The sequence below is a fragment of the Schistocerca americana genome, chromosome 7, assembly GCF_021461395.2.
Source record: "Schistocerca americana isolate TAMUIC-IGC-003095 chromosome 7, iqSchAmer2.1, whole genome shotgun sequence".
NCBI lineage: Eukaryota > Metazoa > Arthropoda > Insecta > Orthoptera > Acrididae > Schistocerca > Schistocerca americana.
Window position 1 is genome coordinate 509,869,020 of NC_060125.1, and position 20,715 is coordinate 509,889,734.

Here is a 20,715-nt window from a genome sequence, read left to right on the forward strand (position 1 = left end):
TGGAAAGCTGGACGGAGTGGTCACGCCAATTTGGATTCCATCTCGCCGCCTACAGAATTCAAGGCAGCCTTTTTTGCTTTCTTGTGTAGGCGTCCAGACGTAACGAGTGATAGTGAAATTGTTTCTCCGACGCGACGTAGCAACTCTGTCCTACGACGAAATTTTCTCTGCATTAGATGCATATTTCAAAGAATCAGTCAATGTCATTGCAAAAAGGTATACCTTCTTTTGTACAAAACGCACAGCCGGTCAAACTAATCGGGAGTGGGTTGCAACTTTGCAAGGCCTTACTAGGGAATGTGCTTTTGAGTGTGAATGTGGACTCCCTTGTTCAGATACTATGGTGCGTGATGCAATTGCACAGAACGTTTCTGATATTCGTATAAGGGAACAGATTTTGAAACTCGTCAATCCCTCCCTTCAACAAGTGATGGACATATTGGATAGGCAAGACACACTTGACTTTGCTCAGGAATCATGTGAAACTTCGCCAGCTGTGTGTCACATTAACCGGCCCGCAGGGCGCGCTGCACGGAACAGTAAACAGCCCTCGCGCCCGTCCACGCAGCTGCCACCAAGCTCTCCGCTACGTGTGCCGCGCAAGCACGCAAATGCAGTGCTAAAGTCATGCCCGCAGTGTGCTACTCGACATTCGCGTGACAATTGCCCGTCACGCCAGACTATTTGCTTTTTCTGTAATAAAAAAGGACATGTTCAGAGTGTTTGCCAGAAAAAGCTCCGATCGGACACTAACAACCGTTCCAGGCCCTTTGCTTCGCGCCAGAATCGAACCAAGAATACTCAGGCTCGTGAACCTTCGCCCATGGACATTCATGTAGTTAATTCCTCTCTGCCCAGTGCCACTCTCTCTAACAGTGACTGTGTTCATCCCACAAATTCTGTGCGTCGACATCGATGGCAATCCCGTCAAGTCACAAGTGCTTCTGTACCAGTGTCTGTTCACGTTGCACGAGACGGTCGCTCTTGTCGTCGGCAACGTGATCCCATTCCAGCTCGATATCGGAGCTGCAGTTTCTCTGATCAATCACGACACGTACAAACAACTGGGCACACCTCCATTGCATGCTGCAAATGTTAACTAGCTATTCCGGTCAGAATATCCCTGTCTTAGGACAGTGCAGCCTTCTTGCAACATACAAGGGACAAACAAAACTTGTGTCATTTTACGTTCTTCGTTCTTCTTCTGCAGTGAACTTGTTTGGTTTAGATTCATTTCAGTTGTTTAACTTGTCTATAGTAAGTCAGGTCCTCTCAGTGAACCAGACTGTGCCTTCAGCCAGTGTTTTTCGTCTATGTGAAGAATTTGAAGACATTTTTGCACCGGGCCTTGGTTGCGCTAAGAACTATGAAGCCCATTTGGAACTGAAAGTAAACGCGCAACCGAAATTTTTCCGAGCGCGCAATGTTCCCCACGCATTGCGTGATGAGGTTGCAAGAACCTTACACGATTTGGAATCACATGGTGTGATTGAACGTGTGCAGGCTTCTCTCTGGGCCTCAGCCTTAGTAATATTGCCAAAACCTTCCGGTAAATTGAGACTTTGTGTGGACTTCAAGGCCACAGTGAATCCACAAATAGTGATTGCAACTTTTCCTTTACCCCGCCCAGAAGATCTTTTTGACAAACTGTGCCCGGGTAAATATTTTTCGAAATTGGACCTAGCAGATGCGAACTTGTAAATACCGGTGGACGAAGAATCCAGGCGCGTTTTGGTGGTTAACACGCATCTTGGTTTGTATCGATTTAAAAGACCGCCATTCGGGTGTGCATCCGCCCCTGCATTGTTTCAGCAATATCTGCAAACTGTGTGTGCCTCGGTCCCTACTGCAACGAACTATCTGGACGATATTGTGATCTCCGGAAAGACAGAAGAAGAACATTTAGCCAATCTCAGAGCATTATTTCAGGTCTTGCGACAACATGGTCTTCGCTTGCGGAAGGACAAATGTGTGTTTTTTGCTCGTGACTTGCCCTATTTGGGACATGTAATCTATGCACAAGGCATACATCCCAGTCCCGAGCACCTCCGTGCCATACAAGACTTGCTTTCGCCGCAGAATTTGAAGCAGCTATAGAGTGTGCTGGGAAAAATAACTTACTATAACAGATATGTGCGCCATGCCTCTTCCATTTCAGGTCCGCTTCATCGCTTACGCCGTAAAGGTGTTCCGTTCGTCTGGACGACGGAATGCGAACGCGCCTTTCGCCAGTTGAAATCGGCGTTGCTTTCTAATACTTGCCTTACGCCATTCGATCCCCAGAAACCCCTTTTGTTGATGGTAGATGCATCGGATTTCGGGATCGGTGCTGTGCTTGCGCACAAAGATGGATCGCATGATCGCCCTATTGCCTTTGCGTCCAAATTGCTCTCGTCTGCGCAAAGAAATTTTTCACAGATCGAGAAAGAAGCCTTGGCTCTCGTATTTGGTGTTACAAAGTTTCATGATTTCTTGTATGGTCGTCACTTTACCATCATCACAAACCACAAACCTTTGACATCGCTTTTTCATCCGAACAAGCCTGTACCTCCACGTACAGCGCTGAAATTCATTCGCTGGTCTATTTTCCTCTCGCAGTACCGCTACGATATGTTGTATCGGTCCACTGCTAAGCACGGAAACGCCAATGCGTTGCCCCGTTTGCCTGTTGCTGAGGATAGAGCATTCTATTCCTCCGAACTTGCTTGCATGTTCATTGATGCGGAAACCGATGTACGGCTACTCCACCAAGGACATTGTGGTATAGTGCAAACGAAACAACTTGCTCGTCAGCACTGTACTTGGTTCGGAATCGATGCTGCGATTACGAATATGTGCTCTTCTTGCATGGCGTGTGCCGAACAACAATCCGCACCGCCGCAGAAATTCTTTGCATGGCCAAAAGCCACTTCCCCTTGGCAATGCTTACACATAGATTTTGCTGGTCCATTCTGGAATGCTCGATGGTTGGTTGTGGTAGATTCCTTCAGTAATTTTCCATTTGTTGTCAAGATGTCTTCCACGATGTCATCTGCCACCATCCAAGCGTTATCCGCTATCTTTTGCATTGAAGGTCTTCCACAGACTATTGTTTCCGACAATGGGCCACAATTCATGTCCGCAGAGTTTCAGTCATTCTGCAAGGCCAATGGTATTCAACATCTGACATCCGCGCCGTTTTCGCCTCAGTCAAACGGTGCCGCTGAACGATTGGTCCGGACTTTCAAGTCACAGATGTTGAAGTTGAAAGAGTCGCATTCTCGGGAGGACGCGTTATTGCTCTTTTTGTCCTCGTATCGCTCTCAGCCCCGAGATGGTCGCTCGCCGGCTGAGTTGCTCCACGGTCGTCCTCATCGAACCTTGATGTCTTTGTTACATCCGCCGCATCCGGTTCCTGTGCAGCGGCAGCCACCTGCCTTTGCTCCAGGCGACGTTGTCTATTATCGCAACTATTGAGGTTCACGGCGTTGGCTCGCAGGGCGCATTGTTCGCTGCCTCGGCCGCGCTATGTATCTGGTTTTGGGGGGCCTCTGGTGAGGTGCGTCGGCATCTGAATCAGCTGCGCCTCTGTCGTCGCCTGGGTTCTGCCGCTCCCCGTCTGCTTTCAGCGACGGTGCCGTCCGGTCAGCGCCCTGGGGACCCATCTACTGGCTCGCCTCATCCCCAGGTGTTCCCGACGCTGCCTTCCATTTTGCCCCATGCAACCGCCGGGCGCCTCCCTGGGTCACGCGCCGCCGATAGCTTCCCGAGACCGGCTGACCTCCGACATGGAACTCTTGCCCGCTCCGGACCAGATGTCGTCTTCGCCCTTCGGGTGCACCGCCCCAATGGAGGTCGACTCTTCGGCTCCTGCTGTCTCTCTATGGGCGCATACACCGCATGTTGACGTGCACCCTGGACTAGGTTTTCAGGCGTTTCCTAGATCCCCTCGGACCGAATGGCAGGGTGCGGGTGGCACAGCCTCGCCTGTTGTTAAGCTCCCCACCTCGTCGCATACGTCAACATGGGGTCCTCCCCACGGCGGGCGGAAGCCTTATAACACAACCGTTCGCCGATTTGCGGGGGATGAATGTGGTGTCACCGCTAGACACCACACTTGCTAGGTGGTAGCCTTTAAATCGGCCGCGGTCCACTAGTATACGTCGGACCCGAGTGTCGCCACTGTCAGTGATTGCAGACCGAGCGCCGCCACACGGCAGGTCAAGTGAGACGTCCTAGCACTCGGCCCAGATGTACAGCCGACTTTGCTAGGAAAGGTTCACTGACAAATACGCTCTCATTTGCCGAGACGATTGTTAGCATAGCCTTCAGCTACGTCATTTGCTACGACCTAGCAAGGCGCCATTATCAAGAGATATTTAACTTGTGATGCCTGTACCGTCAGACCGATGTACACCACTTATGGATTAAAGGTAAATATTCTACCAGTTACCTCCTGTTTTGCTAGTCTTATTTCTCTGACCTGTTCCAGACCTCACACCAGACTGCGTGAGCTTAAAAGCGTGCATTTCGGCCTCCTCTAGCAACACGGTGTTCGCTCTTCTGCCAACACTTCATTTACTACCATCAAGTGTGCAATTTTTGTATCGCTCCCTTGTTTGGTTCCTAGGAAACCAACCAAAGAATACGTTTGGCGTCACCGTCTCTGGCGGGCCGCTTGAATTTACGCGCACAACGGCTTGATTCACTAACTTCAGTGCTAATAAACACGGCAACGGTACAACGTATCAATTTTTTTCGTAACAGTTATTTCCCAGCACAACCTACCATGCAACACTCTTAGGAGCTATTAGACAGTTTGTGACCACAATGTATACCTCTCAGAAGATCATGATTAAAAAATAGGACACGAGGTAGACCGCGCATACCGTGAGTGATATGAATGCGTTAACATGTCTGAATCTCATCCACCCTCTTTCACAGGATAGGCGTCAGAGACCAACATTATTCAGGCGAATCAGAGTGGGAATGTGATTCTCGTTGAAGTTTCCACGAGTAACCTCGACAATCGCTCATTATCATAGCCAAATGATCTATCCAGGCATGAGTTCAGGCCAGACTAAAATGCCCCGTATGGCACGAAGTTTGTCCTGTTTTCCTAATCCCTGTCAAGTTCAGTTCATAAGAACGTAATGATATGGCATTAAGCACCAGCACAAGATACGCTTTAAGACTGTCAGAACCATTTTTAATGGAGTACACTATAATGTCTCTTGGAAAAATTTAGTGCAAAACATAAGTGAACAGTGCCAAAGTAACAAAAAAAGGCAAGGGACGTAGGAATTTTATCCGACAATCGTCAGTTGTTTGTTTTGTAATGTAGAGACTATGATGCAGTCAGTTCCAAAACTGAACATGTCCCTATTGAGGGATTGGAAGAAAAACGGAAAAAACTACGAGATCACTTAACATAGAATATAAAAATCTATAAAAATAAATTAAATGCAGAAAATTATTGCAAACAAATGTGATACTTCATATAAAATATATTGCAATTTTGCGTAAATGATAGCAAATGTTTTATGGACATGTTAACTTTTGGAAACTACAGAAGACATGTTTAGTTTTGGAACCAGCGAACATGGACATAGAGTTTTGGAACGGATAAAATACGAACGTTTCTGAAAATCAGGAAATTTTCATAAAAAATCTGAGACTTAATCGTATTTTAATACTGTTATAAAGTAGATACATGAAAAAACAGAAACTGCTTCTCTGAGTGAATTAGGAAATGGTTAAAATTTGTTACTCGAGTGAAATATTTTGGATTATTAAACCGTGTATTTCCCACATGTGTGTTTTATGAATGAGAATTGTAATTTATGACAACTAGAATGAAAAAAGTTGCTTTCTTGAACAAAATTCAGATGGGTTCTAGCTGCCATGTGAAATAGTTTGAACTACCAGTGGAACACCCGTTTAGAAAACATTTGCTATTATTGAAAATTTATTGTAATTCTAAATATAACCTGAAAGAAATAAGTGCTTCTTTCTTTAACAAACTTTCATAAATGTTCAATTTTATGATTACTAATGTTGCATACTTCGCATTATATATAGCGTTACATATAGCATCCATTGACCACAAACATAGTCTGTGGGCGAAAATAGTTTAAAAATAACGACTTCAGGGAAGAACGGGATTAAACAACGTCTTAGTCAGTCATTAATTCATCATCATCTCCTTCTTCCTCTTGTTATTGTCTTAACTTAAACTTGTAAGACTCTACCAGTTCTTTGTTAAGCTCATATAAATAGCGACATATAAATGTATTTTCCCTAGACTGCTTCGTCTTCTGACTTCCTTTGTAAATTGTGAAGACTGCTTTGTCTTCTGACTTCCTTTGCAAATTGTGAAGTTAAACATACTTATCTGGCTGCTATAATATGCCGTCTGCTGCTGTAGTTTAGGTAGTGAGAGATTCGTTTCGCAGTAAAAAGACATAATTATTTCTCGCTCATTCTGAACTTTCAGCAGTTCGAAAGATCTCTTCGCATGCAGTTTATAACGATCCAGTTCACTGAGCAGCGTATCTTTTAATGCAACATTCCCTGCTACTTTGCGTTCCTGTAACTCAAAACATTTTTAGCACTTGTCTGTAGCCAGTGTCCTGAAATTTTCATTTCTGGATTTTGTGCTGCATTGTACATTCTCCACAACTTTTTAATGACAGTTCGCTTTGCAGGTACTAGCGCTTTGAATGATCACAGCAGTCACGGGACTCAATGAATTTGTTTACACCATCTGTTTATTTTGCATAATGTTTTGAACGAGTACCACCCCCTTCTTTCTCGTGGTGAAACCCGATCCTTGACTGATCTTTACCAAGCCTTAGAACCTGAAATTTCCAAAATCCCAATTTGACACACTTCAAGTAATTCTCTCTTTCCAGAAATAAACTTAGGTATATAGTATCTCAGTCTGACAGCTTTGCATTTATTTCTTTCACACATTCTTGGTGTTCTTCACTGTGAAGATTCCTACGTCTCGTAACGAAGAATAAATGAATCTTGGCATACATTATTGTGAGATTCATAAAATGACTGGTGAAACTTTACTATGTCTTGCATTCCACGATCACTGCAACTGAAGTCTAACCTTTGATGGTGATTACAATTTGGTTTCTTTGGAAGAGATTTGGATGACTGTCTGAAATATTTAAAAAAACTGGATGGGTAGTTTTTGACTATTTCATGGCACTGATGAGACATACCTACAGCTTAAAAACTCATAAAGCAGTAGCGCTAATAATATTCCGTCAAGGTTAACCCTTCACTTCATGAAGATCTATGATTAAATTCCAAAATCGGTGACTGTGCCTACACTACAGGCAATCGCTGTCAGAATAAAATAAGAAATGTTTCAGAACCATTCTTACCTTGCTCGTTTTTCTTGGTTTTTCGTCCGTATAGAGACATCTCGTTTCCTTTTCCTTCTGTACCCTAATTCAGTGGCAGTAATAATACTTTCACAGCTCTAACACTGGCTTCTTCCCCGTCCATTTCACTATGCGTCTTTACAGTAATTACACTCAACAGTGCTGTATATTATCAGTTGTGCAAACCCATTGTAGAAGTACATTGTTGTTCAAATGTTTGAATTGTTTATACTGTTTGTTCCCAGATACTCATGTTTGTTATGCCTTCATAAACATCACAAATAATACTGTTTCATCCTAAAATACACTGTTAAATGAGGACAACTCCTTTCAGGCTTTTTGGAGCTAAAAAAAAGGATGAATCTTTTAACTGTGTGTAATATGACTGACTGTGCGTATTTTATTTCGGTACGTTAAAATAAACGTAACAGATAAACATTTCTTTGAGAAATTTTAAAATTCACCATGGACATACAAAGTTTGGGATCGCAAGAAGCAGTGGACATACAAAATTTTGGAACAGATTGCAAATTTAAATGCGTAATGCCTGCGGGACGTGACAAGTTACGGACATAACTCTTCCACCAGGTTACAAGGAAAGCTGCAAAGATGCTGGAAATTGCGACATCTCGATTTTCAATTTTTTTTTTGGACATGTTGAGTTTTGGAACTGTCGACCTCCTACGGTCTTCTTTGTATCATTCTTCTTTGTGTCTTATCGCTGCGCAGATTGCAAAATCTGGATGCTTGTCTTGATAAAAGGTCTATAATGCTGGAAATTATGTATTTGCACTATTTAAAAAATTATTTATGTTTGTTAAAGTGATATGAGGTTTTATTTATGCAAAGATTAAGTCTCTCTCTGAGTTTTTGCACAGTTAATTTCAGACTGAGCTTTTAATTATTGGCAGTCATTACTGCCTGGATTACTAACTTGGTTGGACACGGCCGCAATGGCCTGCTTATTCAGAGAAAAAAATACTTCATTATTCAGGACGAGTTACTACGCAGGTACTAATATTGAGATTTTCCAGAATTTCAGCAAATTTTAAGTCCACCAGATTGCAAATTGCAGAGTATATTCCAACATTGACGCAGCTAACACTTTTACCTCCTGTCAGGAGAGTTAATTCTTCTCTTTAGGTTTAAGGAAAACCTACTTTACACTGGCAGCACATATAAGTACCACATTTTCGTTATAAACAAGAGAAAATTATGCATTTGATGAAAAATTGATATTATGCGAAGAGGGAAACGTCTCACTTAGATCACTGCTGGCCATTCTTTAGCAAATCCTCCTTACTGTGAGATGAACAATATTACGTTAGGAATTCATGTAACGGTGTTGTGACTCTATCTCTCTTGTAACTAAGAGGGCAGAAACTTTGGTATTTCGTGTACAAAAGCCTGCAACTGCAAATAACGTTAGACCACACGATGAATATCTTTTCATACTATTACATTAGTAAAAGCCTTTTTAGAATTACAACATACAGCTGCCTTGATCTATATTCACTGTAATTACTTTGTAAACGTGATTTCATTTAACATGGAATCTCCTGTACTTGACTTTGTTGCCTTTAGACGAAAGTCACTGAGTGCATTTTATCTGTCTTAAATAACGAGAGAACAAAACTTAGTCAAAGAATACCGTATGATACAAGCATGCTGTTTCTTTCCCTCTTTTTTCACTTCGCAACAATCATCCAATGCAGTTTAAATCTGATGTGTTTCTATAAGTTATTTTCTTTTTCTTTTATTAATTAAGTCGTCAACCTTCTAAATTGTCTGATGTGACCTTTCTGGATTTCCTATCTTGTTTCAGCCTTTTTATCTCAGAGCGTACTCATACCCAATGTCCTTAATTATTTTCTGCATTAACTGGTTCTAATGGTTCAAATGGCTCTAAGTACTATGGGACTTAACGTCTGAGGTCATCAGTCCCCAGGACTTAGAACTACTTAAACCTAACTAACCTAAGGACATCACACACATCCATGCCCGAGGCACGATTCGAACCCGAGACCGTAGCAGCAGCGCAGTTCCAGACTGAAGCGCCTAGAACCGCTCGTCCAAAGCGGCCGGCTCTACATTTATTCCAATCTCTGTCTGCCTCTACAGTTTTTGCCCTCTACAGCTCACTTTAGTACCATGGAAATTATTCCTTGATGTCTTAGCGCATGTCCTATTATTCCATTTCCTCTTCTTCTTCTCAATATTTTCCACGTGTTCTTCTCCACGCGGAATGAGCAGACAACCACCTTATTTCGAGTCTTAACATTCCACATAATTCTGAACAACATCGTATAGTATGACATCTTAAACGCTTCGATATATATGTTTTCTGATTTTTCCACAATCCATAATTCACAACCACGCTGTGCTGCGATCCAAACGTACATTCTCAGTAATTTCTTCCTCAAATTAAGGCTATTTTTCGCACTAATAGATTTCTCTCGGCCAGAAAACCTTCTCTGCCGCTTCAGACTGTCTATTATGTCCTCCTTTCAGCCTCCGGCATATGTTGTATCATGTCATTTTGATTGTTTCAAGTTGTTGATATGCACGTCAGAGAAAGAGAAAGTGAGAGAGAGAGAGACGAAGCAAGTTGTGTTACTGTTAAACAATATTTTGGTTTTGTTGTGGCCCAGTCTTTGCCTCTGCGTAGTCTGATACATTCATAGTTGAAGTGTGGCAGGTGATGGACGTATTTAGTAGTGCTTTATTGACTTGTGATTGTATCAGTTAGATGAAGGTTTTTTTTGTAAAGGACAGCAAGGATGAATATGATGTATTTACTGGAAGGCGAAAAGAATATAAATTTGGACTAATGTTATTCCTTTTTAAGAGAAGAAGTTCGAGGTAAGACTGCAGCAGTGTGCAGCTACTTTGTGGGAATGATGATTGTCAGCTAGTTAACTTGCTCAGATCTGAGAGAAAGACCATCCCACTCCCCTGATCCTTGCATTAAGATATCAACTGATTAAGCTGTTTAGTTTTTATAGAAATTCTTTATTAACATTGTACCCTTTTCTAATCGTTGTTCACTTTGCATAGCATAGTACTGTTCAGACCAATGTTATGTGTGAAGATAACCTGAAATTTTACTCTGTCTTTCTGAATACCTACTTCATTCTAAAATCGTCTTGGAATATCATTTCATAGAAACAGTTACTCTCTCGATCCCATTGTTTAAAGAAGGTTAATCATTACGCATTACCGCATATGGTATGCAACAATTTGAATATTGCTTGGAATTTTTTTTTAAATCTAGCTTATCCCCTTCCTGCTTGCTGTTTTCTGTTGTGCTTTCGAGAAATCTGCAACAATGTTGTCAAGATGTCACGTACTTGGAAATTTTGAATAGGGCCAGTTAATTGTTTTACTTCAGTTGCGTATTTAATATAAGACAAGTTGTATCTAGACCAGTTATAGTTGAATTCAAATTAGGTTCTGCTTAGTCAAAGGTTAGCCCACAAGTTTAAGTTGAACAACAACTTGTGAGTATTTAGTTTTGGTAGTACGTAGGACGTAAATATGGGCTAAATTTCATATAAAAAACATATTGTAGGAAACTTACAATGTTATTTTGTTTTCAAGTTAGCATAGTTCCTTCAGTTTATCGAATTCGTGGTTTCCATTTTGATGTCAAGTTTATCATTAACTTCACATTTGCTACTTCTCATTACTTTCGTCTTTATTCAGTTTACTCTCAGTAACAATATGTGCCCATTAGACATCTCATTCCGTTCAACAAGTTCTGCAGTTCCTCCCACTTAAACGTGAATTTTAATCCCACTCTTGAAACAGTCTTCTATTTTCATCTTTGTTTCTTTGATAGATGTACTGAGCACTAGGGACGAAGGACTGCATCCTTGTCTTACACCTAGTCCGAGCATTTCCTCTTTGGTTTTCTATTGCTTTGGTGTACGTTATCCTTCCTCCTCTATAGCTCTCACTTATTTTTCCAAGAATTTCGAACATCATGCATAATTTTACATTGTCAGACGTTATTTCTAGGTTAACGAATCCTATCACTGTGCCTTGAGTTTTCTTAAGTCTTGCTACCATTGTCAGACACAACATTAGAACTGTCTCTCTGGAGCCTAAAGCGAAACTGATAGTTCCTTTAACAAAACCTCAGTCCATCTGTTAGAAGCAGTATAACATTTTAGGTACTACTGGGAGTTCCACCAATTATACTGAGTCGCACACAGAGTTGCCACGTATGAGCACTGCCTACCGTTAGCGCTGAGAAACCGCCAGCAACCTGCCGGAGTGGGCCGCCTTGTGGAGACCACTTGAGTCTGAAGAGGCGGAGCGGTACGCGGAAGGTGACTCAGCTTGGCCGGTACCGCAGTCCAAGCGTAAGGCAGCAGCCTCGTCCAAGTAAGAGGAGGTACGCGTAAACAGCACAGTGAGAGGGCGTTCCGGTAAGAGATTTTGCTACTGCATATAGGATGCCGCATCCTATAGTGTTAAAATTCCACATATGCTAGACAGTGTTAACTAAGCACCTTAAAATGGGGTCTATCGGTAACGATTATTTAGCATTTTTATTTTTTATTTTGCCAACACCTTCACTCGCGTACCTGCAGGTTGACAATTATTGAACTGTATCAAATAAAATCGTCATAACTTTAGAATGGTTGGCCTCAGGACGTTCAAAATGCAAGTTTGGCCGCAGGGGCATGGTTTAGCGACGAAGTCCACTTTCACTTGGATAGGTTCGTCAATAAGCAGAACTGGAGCATTAGGGGGACTGAGAAACAGCATTTCACTATCGAGAAGTCTCTTCACCCTCAACAGGTGACTGTGTGGTGTGCAATTACCAGTCACGGAATAATCGATATCATATTCCTTGATGGTATGGTGACTACCGAACGGTACATGAAGGTTTTGCAAGATGATTTCATCTCCATTATCTAAAGTGACCATGATTTCGACGAAATGTGGTTCATGCTAGACGGAGCAAGATCCCATCGAAGCGGGAGAGTGTTTGATACCCTGGAGGAGCACTTTAGGGACCGTATTCTGGCTCTGGGGTCCTAAGAGACCAAACTGCTTAGGTCATCGTTCCCTAGACTTAACGTACTTAAACTAACTTATGCTAAAAACAACACACGCATACACACACACACACACACACACACACACACACACACACACACACACATGCCCGAGGGAGGACTCGAAGGGAGGGGCCGCGCAATCCGTGACATGGCGCCTCAAACCGCACGGCCACTGCGCGCGGCCCTAAACAGACATTTAGGAGGTGATCCCGGCAGAATTGGTGTTCCGACATTTCAGCGGCCATGCAGAATTTCGTTACTCGTCTGCGCCACGTCATCGCCAATGATGGCAGGCATATCGAACATGTCAATGCCCAAATCCGAATATCTTAAGTGACGTTTACATGTTGAATAAAGTGTATGCACGCAGTTGTTTATAACTAATTTGCGTTTTTTTATATAGTTCAATAATTGTCATGTATATTTCATCCATAGATATATTTCATACATGCCCAGCTGATATAAATGTGAACCTTCCAGAACAGGAGGAGGAAACTTCTCGGGATGAGAGGGTATATGATGTTATATCGAGTCAAATTTACAAAGAACTTGGCAGTAAAAGGCCACTTACCAGAACGACGTAGTAATTTTTCCACCCCCTCAGCCTGTGCGCCTGGCAAGTCTCGAAGAGAGAGTGTTGGATGCTTATGTGGTAATACACCACCAAACAAAAAGAGAGAACGACCAACAGGGGGAGGAGGGAACTAAATGGCACTTCACGGGTGCAGAGGGTCTGTGGTTTTATTTCAGTGATTATAGAACGGAGTCGAATTTACGAAGAATTCGGCAGTAACAGCCCAGTTACTGGTATGGCTTCGCACTCCCTCTAGCTGGGATGCACGCACTGATTCGGTAACGAATGGCTACAGTAATTCGTTGTTTCCTCTCCTGAGGCAAGCTGGACCGCAGCTGTTGTGACTGGTCCTTGACATCCAGGATACTCGTACTGGGACAGAGTTGAAATCCCAACTGGTCTCACACATTTTCTGTCAGGAACATATCAACCAACTTTTCTTGTCGCGACTGTATCTCAATATCCTGCAGACAACTGACAGATACGCATGCCGTGTGTGGAAAAGCATTGTGCCGTTGAAAAATAAGTCAGTGATACTATCGCACGAGAGAGAAGGTGTTAGTGACATACTGCTGTGCAGTCAGTGTTCCCTCGATCACTACCAGTAGTGACCTGTGAGCCGTGGCCGCACTGGATCCTACTATTGACTGGCCTCCCGGTAGGAGGCGCGGGTTCCGTTCTGGTGTCCGCAGTTAATCGCTGTTTGCGAGTGAGGAAAAGGCGACATCCGCGCTGCGGTTGGCAGACTTGGACGTCTGCTGGAGTAGCCAATTGACGCCGAATTTTGCCGCACTGTCCTAATGGATTCGTTCTTCGTACATTCGACATTGATTTCTCCTTTTATTTCAGACAGTGTTGCTTGTCTGTTAGCACTGACAACCCTTTACAGATACCGCTGCTCTCGGTCGTTATGTGAAGGCCGTCAGTCTCTGCGTTGTCCGTGGTGATAGGTAACGTCTGAAATTTTGTATTAGGCCGTGCTAATACTCTGCGAATCCTATCCACTAATGTCCGGCCGAGGCTGGCAGGAGCGGCGCTTAGATTCACTTCTTGCAGAGGCCGCTGCTGTCGTGGTGCGGTCCGAATCAGCGCACCACTGGCCGACGTCGTTTCACCGCCTTCTCTTCTCTTGCGTTCTTACTCTTCGTTCCGGCGCTTGTGGTTACACTTCTTGACGTTAGCAGTCATCAGGACTTTCTTATACAAGTATACACAGTGTTTGTTCTTTTGGACATGTCCAAAAGAAGAGACACCACGTATAATTAAGGCGAGGTGGCCAATGATCTCTTCAGCGCTGATGCATACCTGGTTGGAAATCTTATGGGAATCGGTGAATTATGGGCAAGGGACATTACATTAGCAGTGTATGGACTAGTTGGGAAGTTGTGTCTGAGGGGAGACGAGCTAGAATAGTCCGTGCAGTTGAAATGATGACTGTGTCCAGGTGGGTTAGTGGTCAGAGGACCTGTCTAATAAGCAGGAGACCTAGCCCCTCACAAGTTTTCAACTTACCCCATTCATTTCAGTCAATGCTCGTTCGCAGCCAGTGTTCGAAATTCGTTTGTACTTATACTCTTACTTCAAACGGAGCAGATATGTGATACGCGAAATTTATATTGAAGGGAGAGCAATCCCTAATGCCTGTTGTGCACATAATTAACGCAGTAGAGTACTTCAGCCCCTATAAAGTAGGAAGAGCGTCAGTTTAATTTATACCTTTGTCCTTCCAAGTCAATACTGACAAATTTTCTTTTGAAATTTATTTTGTATGACACTGCAATTCATGTTCTGAGTCATATCTTCGTCTGCACCTGCGAATTTCTCTGGCTTGTAGGGAATTTTTTCCCTGCCATCACTCTTTGAGGAAAATTCCGGTTTGAAAATGTTGGATCTTACGTGAACGCTCGGCCGAGACTCCCTTAGCCAGCAGCTACTACCTTTGTGTTGCTTTCAGGTAAATACTTTGCGTAAAAGTGCTACTAATCACTTTGGGAAAGACATATAACAGTAACTGCGTGAAAAAGTGTTATTGAATGCATGGTACAAATCTTACTGAATATTAGATGATTAAAATTCTTCTGGGTGCTATGTTGAGTCACTGTATAAAACGTAAAATACTTCAAAATATAGAAACTATATAATCGATGTTCGGTTGTATTGAAACGGTTTTTTCCGGGGCAAGTCTTGCCTTCCTCGGCCTTTCTCTGGGGAATCCCTTGTTTTATAGTTTATGTATGCTAAAGCACTTTATATTTTATACAGTCAAGCGCTACAACAGTCAGAAAAACTTAAATCATTTTGACACTAGCTGCGGAAGCCTTCGTAGTTATGTCTTTCTCAGTTTGTCACACAGTTAGCATCTGAACTGTTAGCCCACATTTCATCACCTTTAGTAAATAAATGGATCTATGGAACGTTGTCGCCTGTCAGTAGGACGACCGCTTTTTGACTAGTGTGTTCGTACTTTTGGCAGTGGAAATTCGATTCGTAAGTTCAAACATCCCGCAGTTCTGATTGCCATGCAGCCCCGGCAGCTAGCTTATTCCGGTCTACTTTTCTCCGTTTCCCGCACCAAAGGAAGCAAGCCACGGTACCGACTGCTCACGGAAGTGGCATCCAAATATTTTCTATTCCAGGAATCGACATTACCGACAGACTGCTTTTTCTGTCGCACACGCACAATAAATGTGTTTGTCACCTACCGGCGAAAGAAGAGAAAAAGACGAGAAATGCATAACAGATACACCCACGTTTCCGAAAGTCATAAGGCGAGCAGGGCGACAGAAAGCATTTATTTTCGCGGGGCTTTTAGTATTCACATGTGTCAGACATCTGAAGGCAGGAAGTAACACCAGCGGCGCACTGCGGCAACATGAAATTCCTCATAATACACACTCTATGAATCACACAAGAACCACATCACATGTGCCGGCGACAGGAATCGCCAAACAAAAATACAGCTGCTTATTATTATTTTTCCCTGTGTGGCGCGTCTCATTTCTCTTCCTTTGTAAATGTTGACCTGCCTTTGCTTCTAATCGGCAGTTTCGCTGCTCGGGCGTTCAAACAAAAGCACGCCCACAAAGAGAGAGAGAGGTTCTGTGAGACGGACGCTCTGTGGAAACACAAGGGGCCGGGTTTACTGTACGCGCGCCGTGTTTGTTGTTCCTCCGAGGAGGAGGCGTGGCGACGAAGGCGTTGCCTACCACTCCACGGCACGTCGCGTTACCAACACTACACTGCTTTCTCTCCTACTGCATCGCTCTGGACACAGCTGGCACCTGTACTGTCCAAAGGTGCCCGATCGTATTGTTCGGAAACATCACTAAACGTTCCTGTGGCGTATTCTATTGTATCGACGTGACTTTTTCTCCTCCAACTTTCGTACTGTGGTCCGTATTCTCTCCTTTGCTGGGGTTGGAGAAAACAATTTGACTACATGCACAGGAAGAAGACATGGTTAGTAGTAGACAGTATATGTTCATTTTGCGTGAATAATACGAGGTACGTTTTTTTAAGTAAGGTCCGTCTTGTTGTAGACACTAGTAGTTCGCGCGCGTACCGCAATGAGCGCGTGCATCGTGTACCGGCATGCCTCGGCAACAACTGTGCTCTGTTTCAGCTCTGTAGCTAACCTGTACGGTTTTGGTCTGTGCTTTCAAAATGTTTAAGAGTATTAACTCGCCCGCCACGTGTGAAGTTCTCTCAGTGATACGGTTTTTGTCAGCAAGGAACCTGACTGCTACAGAAATTCATCGACAGATTTTCGAAGCGTGCGGTGATACTGTTATGAGTGAAAGCAAAGTGCGTAAGTGGGTACGAGAATTCAAAAAGGGCCGTGAGAACGTCCATGATGAGAACCGCTCTGGTCGCCCTTCTTCAGACAATTTGGTGGCTTCAGTTGAAGCGAGGATTCGTGAGAACAGGCGCTTCACAATAACAGGTCTCTCAAACGAATTTCCTGACGTGTCGAGATCAGTGCTTTACAACATTGTCTCTGAACACCTAAAGTTTAGGAAACTACGCTCCCATTGGATCCCGAAACTCCTAGCAGAAGACCACAAAAACTAAAGATTTGAGTGTGCGATGAAATTCTTGACTCGTTATCACGAAGAAGGTAACGGTTTCTTGAGTCAGATCGTAACTGGAGACGAAACATGCGTTTCGCATATCACATCCGAATCGAAGCAACAGAGCATGGAATGGAGACACACACACTCGCCTCTAAAGGTGAAGGCCAAACAGACTCTGTCCCAGCGCAAAATCATGGCGTCGGTATTTTGGGATAGGCATGGTGTTTTGTTGGTCGACTTCGTGCAACGAGGAACCACTATCAATGCAGAAGCATACTGCCAGACCCTGATAAAGCTACGGAGAACGATTCAAAAAAAAAAAAAAAAAAAAAAAGACGCGGCATGCTGACAAGGGGAACTGTCCTTCTCCATGACAATGCAAGACCTCACACTGCAGGTCAGACCCGCGATTTATTGGACTTCTGGCGGGGAAGTTTTTAGACCACGCACCCTACAGTCCTCATCTTGCGCAGAGCGATTACCATTTGTTCCTTAACCTCAAACAACAACTCAGTGGCAACCGTTACAGTGATGATAACTACGTGAAAACGACAGTGAATTGTAGGTTATCGGAGTAGCTGGCAAGATTTTATGAAGAGATATTTTAAAATTGGTTGACAGGTATGATAGGTGTTTGAACAAACTTGGCAAATATGTCGAAAAATAAAATTTACTTTTTTGAAGCAACCTTTCGCTGTGTACTTATGTTCAAAAGGACCTTACTTTAAAAAAAAAAAAAAAAAAAAAAAAAAAAAACACACACGCATCGTATCTTGCATCCGACAGGACATAGACGAAGTATTTACGCACTCTTAAGACAAAAAAAAAATGGTTCAAATGGCTCTGAGCACTAAGGGTCTTAACGTCGGAGGTCATCAGTCCCCTAGAACTTAGAACTACTTAAACCTAACTAACCAAAGGACATCACACACATCCACGCTCGAGGCAGGATTCGAACCTGCGACCGTAGCAGTCACGTGGTTCCAGACTGAAGCGGTTAGAACCGCTCGGCGGCCGAAGTGGCCGTGCGGTTAAGGCGCTGCAGTCTGGAACCGCAAGACCGCTACGGTCGCAGGTTCGAATCCTGCCTCGGGCATGGATGTTTGTGATGTCCTTAGGTTAGTTAGGTTTAACTAGTTCTAAGTTCTAGGGGACTAATGACCTCAGCAGTTGAGTCCCATAGTGCTCAGAGCCATTTGAACCGCTCGGCCACACCGGCCGGCACACTCGTAAGACAAAAAAAGAAACCACACTCCACCAAGGAGTTATGCAAACTGATTGCAAGTTGATATTCACTCATGTATCGACGGAAAATGCTGAATTATAAAGTTTGGCGGCCGATGGAGGAATGTGAGACGCTACAGCGCAGTATCATTGCGCATCTGGCAAGGATAATCTTTGCGAATTTTATCCCATGTACTGAGCCTAACGGAAAAGCGCGTGAACAATACACTCAGATGCTAACATTTGAGAGACGACTTGTAAGTGAGCTCAAAGGAGCCGACTCGAATAATCGGCGAATCACTCGACATGTGACATAGGTGCGATGCTACTGTTCGGCGTTGTTGGGAAGAATGGGTGAATCATGGCCGAATACAGCGTCAAGAAGTCGATCGAGAGATGATGATGATGACGATGATGTTTGGTTTGTGGGGTGCTCAACTGCACGGTTATCAGCGTCCGTACAAATTCCCAAACTTTGCTTAACCCATTCTCGCCACTTTCAGGAATGATGATGAAATGATGAGGACAACAAAAACACCCAGTCGTCTCGAGGCAGGTGAAAATCCCTGACACCGCCTTGAATCGAACCCGGGTCGACGACAGAACGTTAGGCACGAGCAGTCGTCAGAGAGGCATTTAGAGCTCCGGCACATCATTATAAGCACATCGATCCGACGTGCAACTGGTGCTTCAGTGATCACAAGGACAATTTATAGGATGCTCACAGAAAAGGAGCTGAGCTCACGGCGCCCCTTGCGCCGATTACCACTGACCTCTGTACAGTAATAAGCCCGTTGCAGTGGTGTCGGATACATCCCCTCTAGAACGTCATTGAATGGAGTAGAATCACCCTCAGTGATGGATCCAGATGGCCAGCAAGGACGTTTCTGGAGACAGGACAGAGACAGGATCCCAACCTGGCTGTCGCCCGCCATACAGTCCGACAACCAGGAGTGGCCGTCTGGGGTTCTGTTTCATTTCACAGCATGAGCCCTACGGTTCTCATCCGCGGCACGCTTACAGCACAGCGGTACGTCGGTGATATACGCTCTGCATTGTTTGCCTGCATGACAAGCCACCCTGGGCCTACATTTTAGGAAGATAGTACCTGGCTGCTCACGGCGACTGTTTCTACTGCGTTTCTTGGTGCTTGCCAAACCTTCCTTGGCCACCAAGGTCGCTAAACCCCTCCCCAATTGAGAACGTTTGGAGGATTATGAGCGGGGCCCGCCAAAAAGCTCGGGATTTTGATAATCTAACTCGCCCATTGGACAAAATTTGGCACGATATATCTTTGAGAAGACCTAACAACTCCATAAATCAAAACCAAGCGGAATAACTGCTCGCAGAAGGGCTAGATGTGGACCAAAACCAAGCGGAATAACTGCTCGCGGAAGGGCTAGATGTGGGCCAACATGTTACTAACTTGCTCACTTCGTGAAGCTGTTACTCCTGAATAAATTATCGACTTTTTCTGAAATTATAATAATTTATTTGTTTGTAAACATGTAACACGTCAGCCTTAGTTGCAAATAGAAACCAATCTTTATCCAGGTTTCAGCCAAAATAATTTGGCCTTCATCAGAAGCCAGTGATACTAAACTATTGCATGCCAAAGTTTGGCCATGTCAAGTATAAAACTGTAGCACCGTAGTAAACAGTCATAAATCTGCATTACTTGGACTGCGGCTGGTCCCGGCGGGGGTTCGAGTCCTCCCTCGGGCATGGGTGTGTGTGTTTGTCCTTAGGATAGTTTAGGTTAAGTAGTGTGTAAGCTTAGGGACTGATGACCATAGCAGTTACGTCCCATAAGATTTCACACATATTTGAACATTTTTGCATTACTTAACTGGAGAGAAACAGCAGGCCCCACTGCGCGTACGTGGTCGGTAGGCCGCGAGAGCTGCGCCGGAACTAAACGCGGCAAGCAGCTGTGTACCGAGCATCGCTGATGATCATGCGAATGCGCACGTGGAAATATAGATACATAACAGTAGCTACCTTTACATTAGGAATTGGATTAATATAACCATTAAAACCTTTAATCGCGTAATATGTAAATAAACTCTCTTCTGAGGAGAACGATAGCCCTGTAACAGATTCTGAGCTAGTGGGAAAGACTAGCTATTATTCGGAAACATTATTTCTCAATTTTGGATACATTGCTCAAACTTTATCTGGTTAATTAATAAACGTACGCCTGGCTATTTACAGGAATGATCTGTAATATCGTGGCATTATACGCCAAATATATAAAAAGGTCCTCGGAAAACTAACACTTAGCTCTATACTTTTTTAGTACCACGATTAACGTATTACATCATGTTAAGTTACTACCTGTATGTTCTGCTAGGCTTACCCAGTTTCTAACTACCCTACGCAATTTTGTTAAT